This window comes from Cherax quadricarinatus, chromosome 63 (assembly GCF_038502225.1).
Source record: "Cherax quadricarinatus isolate ZL_2023a chromosome 63, ASM3850222v1, whole genome shotgun sequence".
Lineage (NCBI taxonomy): Eukaryota > Metazoa > Arthropoda > Malacostraca > Decapoda > Parastacidae > Cherax > Cherax quadricarinatus.
In genome coordinates, this window is record NC_091354.1 from 18,944,776 (window position 1) to 18,952,422 (window position 7,647).

Genomic DNA, 7,647 nt, shown 5'->3' on the forward strand with positions numbered 1-7,647 from the left:
TGCTGGTGAATTGCTCTTTTTTTCCAAGGAATTGGAAATACCCTTCCCTTTGGATCAAACCTGATCACTTTCCATTCCCCATGCACTGTATACCAACCCTTTCAGGGTCGAGGCCCTGAAAGGGTTAAGGTATGAAATTTGATGGAAAACTTACGGAATTATCTGTCGCAAATTTACCGATCTTAGCGATGTATATGCATTGGCGATTTTGCCCACTTTGCGCCCTATTTTTGGCCAATTCCATTGTTCCAGTCAACCAAACTCTGCTAGTATTCCTTCTGTTCTATCAACTGAGTACAAGATTTACTGTTATGCAGACTACTGCATTATTGTAATAATTGTATAAATAATGTCAGTGCTTTCCTAAATGCATATTAGACTGGCCAGTTGGATGCATATTGGACAAGTGACATCATTTGTGTGGTCTGGAATATCAGCAAAGATCGAACACTTCCGCTAAATTGAGCTTAATTTCAAGCTACTTTCAGTCCTGAAACCAGTCATCTCTATTTCTGTAATATATCTTCCATTCTATCAAATGAGACAAAGAAAATGAGAATACAACCATAACTACCCTATGAAAATACACCGCAAAGCTGTTGTTTTAAACCAAAAACAGAGTAGCAGTTTTTTCTTGTTATGCACTGTGTGATGCAGAATTTTTTTATATGGTGCACACTTACCAAACTGACTGATCTTCATTGACTTAGGTAAAGCTTTTGATACAGTTAACCATGACTTGCTCCACGTAAAATTGTCACACTATGGTATAAGAGGGCACTCCCTCAACTACTTAAAGTCTTACCTCAGCAACAGAAGCCAACATGTGTACACAAACGGGGCAAACTCTTCCGCACAGCCGATTACAGTTGGTGTCCCACAGGGAAGTGTCCTTGGCCCTCTTCTCTTTCTCCTATACATAAATGACCTACCAAATGCTTTGCAATTACTCAAACCCACACTATTTGCAGATGACACTACAAACGTCTTCTCCCACCCGAGCCCAGTCACGCTAGCCAATACTGTAAATACCGAATTACAGAAAATATCTACCTGGATGAGGACTAACAAACTTACACTAAACATTGACAAAACCTACTTCATTCAGTTTGGTAACAGAGCTACAGATGTCCCTCTTAACATAATGATAAACGGATCACCTATCACAAAGCTAACAGAGGGAAAATTCTTAGGAATCCACCTTGATAATAGACTCAAATTTCATACACATATACAACAAATTTCTAAGAAAATTTCCAAGACTGTAGGCATACTATCGAAGATACGGTACTATGCTCCACAGTCAGCCCTCCTGGCCCTATATCACTCTCTTATTTACCCCTATCTCACCTATGGAATTTGTGCATGGGGCTCAACAACAAGTAACCATCTCAGACCACTAATTACCTAACAAAAGGCTGCAGTTAGAATGATAACAAATTCTCACTATAGGCAGCACACTCCACCAATATTCAATACACTAAACTTACTCACCATACAAAACATCCATACTTATTACTGCACCTATTACATACATAGAACACTTAACTCTGATATTAACCCTCCCCTCAAACATCTCCTTGCCAACCTCAACAGAACACATGACCATAACACAAGGCACAGATCACTCTTTGATGTTCCTCGTGTCCATCTCACACTATGCAAAAACTCAATGCACATAAAAGGCCCTAAAATCTGGAATTCATTACCTGTAAATATAAAAGAAACACTACCTGTTTATAAATTCAAGTCTCTTCTCAAAGATCACTTACTCACCCAAAACCAAATAAATACTGAATAACTGAACCTTATAAATTGTATATCTTAAATGTTTCTCACAATTATATCACATAAATGTTAAACCTAAAACCCAATCTAACTTTATTATTTTTTAAATACACTACCTAACAGAATACTCCATTCTACTGAATGTACAACAATGCATACAACCATATGACCTGTCTTTGTAATACTCACTTGTGCTTTATAGTAATCTGTTTACATTAAAGTTTTATCACTGATTTCATCATTGCTTAGTTAATCTTAAGTTAATTTTAAGCCAGCCCGTAATGCTATGCATAATATAAGTGGCTTTGGCATGCTGCTCTTATCTGTATTTTTTGTACCTCTGTATGTGTGCTCAAATTTTTAAATAAATAAATAAATAAATAATATTTTAGCCCAAGCCCACTCCTTAGGCCTTCGAGGCAATCTACCATCCTTCCTTAAGAACGTTTTAACTGACAGGCATTTCCGTGTTCGGGTTAATAATGTGCTCTCCCCGGACTTTATCCAAGCTGAAGGTGTCCCCCAGGGATGTGTTCTGAGCACAACACTTTTTCTCCTTGCTATTAATGATTTGGCCTCTAGTCTTCCATCAAATATTTGGTCATCACTCTATGTTGATGACTTCGCTATTGCCTGTGCAGGCGCTGACTGTCACCTCATTACAGTTTCTCTCCAACATGCAGTCGACCGTGTTTCCAATTGGGCCACCACACGTGGGTTTAAATTTTCCAGCACTAAAACCCACCAAATTACTTTCACTAGACGCTCTGTCATCTCCGATCATCCTTTGTACCTCTATGGCTCCCGTATCCCTGAACGTGATACAGTCAAGTTTCTGGGCCTCCTCTTTGATCGTAGGTTATCCTGGAAACCTCACATTACCTCTCTGAAGGCAACTTGTCACAGCCGGCTGAACCTTCTTAAAACCCTTGCTCATCTTTCATGGGGAGCTGATCGTCGAACCCTCCTTCTGGAGAGTTTATCTGGAGAGAGTTCAGGGGGTCAATGCCCCTGCGGCCCGGTCTGTGACCAGGCCTCCTTAGGTTAGTGTCCCAGGATGCGACCACACACCAGTCGACTAACACCCAGGTACCCATTTTACTGATGGGGAACATAGACAACAGGTGGAAAGAAACACGTCCAATGTTTCTATTCTGGCTGGGAATCGAACCCAGGCCCTCACCATGTGAAGCGAGAGCGTTAACCACCAGAGCCTACATTCCACCCTTATTTTATCGAAACTTGATTATGGTGACCAGATCTATTCAGCGGCATCTCCTGCTACTCTCTCTAGCCTTAACCCCATTCATCACCAAGGATTACGTTTATGCCTTGGTGCTTTTCGCTCTTCCTCTGTCGAGAGCCTCTATGCAGAAGCGAACGTTCCATCCTTATCCGATCGCCATGATGCCCATTGCCTGCGCTACTATGTACGCTCTCATGATCTCCGCAATCCTTCCATTTATAGAATGGTCACTGATATTAGTAGACATTCTTTATTTGTTCGCCGCCCCTGTTTACTCCGTCCCTTCTCTCTTCGCCTTCATTCGCTCTTGTCTTCTCTTCAACTACCACCTTTCTATGTACATGTAGCATCTCACTTTTCCCTACCCCCCTGGGAAGTTCCAGCTGTTCGAGTCTGTTCTTTCTCCCTCCCTTGCTCGAAAGCCCAACTGTCTACGGTCGCTTCTCGCTCTCTTTTTCTTGACCACTTTCACTCTCATTCTCATGCCATTGCTGTGTACACAGATGGCTCTAAGTCTTCTGACGGCGTAGGATTCGCAGCAGTGTTTCCGGACAGCGTCGTACAAGGGCATTTACTATCTTCGGCTAGTATTTTTACTGCTGAATTATATGCCATCCTTACAGCACTTATCCGTATTGCATCTATGCCTGTGTCATCATTTGTGGTTGTCTCAGACTCCCTTAGTGCTTTACAGGCTATACAAAAATTTGATACACCTCACCCCTTAGTCCTCCGTATCCAACTTTGGCTACGCCGCATCTTTACCAAGCATAAAGATATTGTTTTTTGTTGGGTCCCTGGTCATGTTGACGTACAGGGCAATGAACAGGCAGACACTGCTGCTCGGTCAGCAGTACATGACCTACCAGTTTCTTATAGAGGTATTCCATTTACGGACTATTTTGCTGCAATACCTTCCCACCTTCACACTCGTTGGCAACAAAGTTGGTCTACTATGCTCGGCAACAAACTTCAATCTATTAAACCGAGTATGTATAGGTTACTGGCCGTCTTCTTATCACCAGTGTCGAGGTCGGAAGACTACTCTCTCCCGTCTTCGCATTGGCTATACTCGTCTTACTCATGGATATCTCATGGAGAGGCGTCTTGCTCTTCTCTGTGAGAATTGCCAAGCTCCATTATCAGTCAGCCACATTCTGTTGGACTGCCCACTTTGTCAACGAGCACGCAGAATTTACCTCTGTCGTCGTCTTCGCTCCGCTGCTCTCTCTTTACCTTCCCTTCTCGCTGATGGACCCACCTTTCATCCGGACTCTCTCATTGACTTTTTGACAACAACTGACTTACTTCACAAATTCTGATACCTTCAGCCCTTTCTACTTCAATCTCTTGCTACCCTCTACCCCCGTACTATCCCCTGCCCCGCTGTTTTCTGTAACCTGCTGATCATACCCCCTCCCTTCTGCCATCCAATACCCTCGCTTCCTTCCCTACCCTGCAGTGCTGTATAGCCCTTGTGGCTTAGCGCTTCTTTTTGATTATAATAATAATAATGTTGAAAGTTCTGGCCAGGCTGTAAGGTGGCATACCTGAAATCTTTCCTGTAAGAATTAGTGGTTTTTTGATATGCTTTAAGGATTGCCTTCTTCAGTAGGTTATAATTACATATGATATCCTGCGACAGAGTTGCATAGATATTCAAGGCTGTACCAGAAAATAACATTCCTAACCTGGTGGCCCAGGTGTCAGCAGGCCATTCACAGAGGGTAGCAGTATTTTCAAACCTGATAATGTATGAAGTTATGTCTTCCCCCTCTGTGAAGGGAGGTAAATTAGGTGTTGGAATATGTGCACTAACTGCACGTTGTTCCATTACTCCTTCCTCTAATTGTTGTTGTGTAAGAGTTAACTTTTTATTCTCCAATTCAAGGCGAGATTTTTCGAGCTCGCGATCCTTTTCTCTCTCTATTAACTCATGCTCTCTAGCTCTTTCCTCACATTCTCTAGCTTTTTCCTCAACTTCTCTATCCTTTGCTCTTTCCTCAAGTTCTCTTAATTTAACCTGTTCCTCATGTATCTTAGCTTGTTCCTCACGTTCCCTAGCTCTTTCCTCATGATCAAGTCTATCACGCTCTTTTTGGTCTTCTCGCTCTCTTTCTAACTGTCTTTCTTGGATTTCTCTCTCAATTCTCTCTCTCTCCTTTTTCTCCTGTCTTTCAAGGTTCTCTTTCTCCTTTTTCTCTTCTCTTTCGATTCTTTCTCTCTCCTTTTCTTCTCTTTCGATTCTCTCTCTCTCCTTATTCTCTTCTCTTTCCCTTTCTAGCTGTCTTTCTTCTCTCTCAATTCTCTCTCTTTCAAGTCTGTCCTGGATCTTAGCACTAATGAAAGATTCTAAATTTTTCCCTGTTATTCCTAACTTACTTCCAGCGTTCATCCAAAACTGGTATTCATCCATACTTGCAAGAATAACTTAAACTATCAGGGGAAATGAAACGGGTATTAAAGAAAATGGAGGGTTCAATTCCTGCTCCGCTCAAACTATAAATAAACCAGAGGGCTCGATCCCTGCTTCAATTAAACAATATGTATTAATGAAAACGAAGGGTTCTATGCCGGCTCCGAGCAAACAGTAAGTAGAATGGGGTCCCTTGACCATCCAATCTTCTCACCAACAAATCAAGAGTGTCCTATGACAGTTCCCTTGATATAATAAAGAGCTCAATGAAACAAGTTGTCACTGGAAAATCTCGGGTCCCTAGAGTCTAATCCTCCAAAGTGTTTCAAGCTCACATGAAAAAGTGGCAGAATTAACTATTATATCCTGCCTGACTTGACTTACAATAAATTGAGACTATAACAATCACCAAATCTTTCAAATACCTGTACTGTAGTCCTACCATAGAGAATGATTACTCATGGCTGGTGGTAACCGTCTGTGGTATGCGGCGTTGAAGTTCCAATGGTAGATTCGAGATGGAGTTGAATCTTGATTCAGTAGAGTTGATCCTGGCATGTCGCCACTTGTGAAGGCTTACTCAGCCCTGTAATAACTTCAGACAGTATTACTCAGGCTGGCTCCTCCTCAGGAAAATTAATGAATAGAAAAAGAAGTAATAACAGACAAGCATAAACACTTTATTATTTATTAAATCAAACATAAAACAATAAAACATGAAAGGTATATCCTATTTGAAAGAAAAATGAAAAATGAAATGAATAAAATAACATTTGAACTCAACGCTAATATCTACAGGGGTGTCTGGTGTTGGTGACACTGTTGTTGAAATCGTAGCCGTTGCTGATGATGGGGTTGGGGAGGGGGAGGAGGTGTTGGTGACCATCCACTGGCTAGTTCTTCACAGTATACCAGTGAGTAATCTCTCCCGATGACAGGAAAACAGGTTCTTTACCGCTGCAATGATGTGGGGTTACGTCCTGCAATTTCATACAGGTGCACAGGTAGTTCAATACAAAATGGGGACGTCTCCAGGACGTTAGTCCTTCTCCTGTTGTGCTCGTTGGTTGACAGGTGACCCTCACTGTCGTCCAAGCTGAAAAGATAGACAGGTTACCCACTGCTTAACCCTTTGACTGTCGCGGCCGTATATATACGTTTGTGAGGTACCGTGTTTGACGTATATATACTCATAAATTCTAGCGGCTTCAAATCAGGCAGGAGAAAGCTAGTAGGCCCACATGTGAGAGAATGGGTCTGTGTGGTCAGTGTGCACCACATAAAAAAAATCCTGGAGCACGCAGTGCATAATGAGAAAAAAAAAACTCCGACCGTTTTTTTTAATTAAAATGCCGACTTTGTGGTCTATTTTCGTATAGTATTTGTGGTTGTATTCTCGTTTTCTTGGTCTCATTTGATAGAATGGAAACTATATTATAGAAATGGAGGTGATTTTGATTAATTTTACTATAAAAAGAACCTGGAAATGGAGCACAAAGTACAGGAAATGTTTGATTTTTGCCGATGTTCAAAAGTAAACAAATGATGTCATTGTCTAATAAATGTCCAAATAGCCATTCTAATACGCACTCATGAATGGGTTGATGTAATTTTTACAATTATTACAGTATTGCAGTAGTCTGCATAACAGTAAATCTTCTATTTTTTGTTTGAATAAAATTTCAAAATAAAAAGCAAGAGTAATATCACAGGGACCTGGAGACATGACTTATGAACAAAGAAAATGTTATTTTAGAGCCAGGAATGTCTGCATTGTTCATTCTGGACCTTATTTTGAAATTGTCGTATTTTTTAATTTTTGTGAAATTGGCGAAATTGCAAATTTCTGACCATGTTATTGGGTAGTTGAAATCGGTAAATGGGCAGTTTCTTGTACTCAATCGATAGAAAAAATAGAGTTCTGAAGAAATAGTTATGAGTTTGGTTGACTGGAATAACGGAATTAGCCGAAAATAGGGCTCAAAGTGGGCGAAATTGCCGATTTTTAAATATCGCCGAAGTCGCTAACTTCGTGAGAGCGTAATTCCATCAGTTTTCCATCAAATTTCGTTTTTTTGGTGTCTTTACAATCGGGAAAAGATTCTCTATCATTTCATAAGAAAAAATAATTTTTTTTTTTTTCGAATATTTTGTGACACCAGAAGCAACTTCAGGATTTGGCCCTTCGACAGTCAAA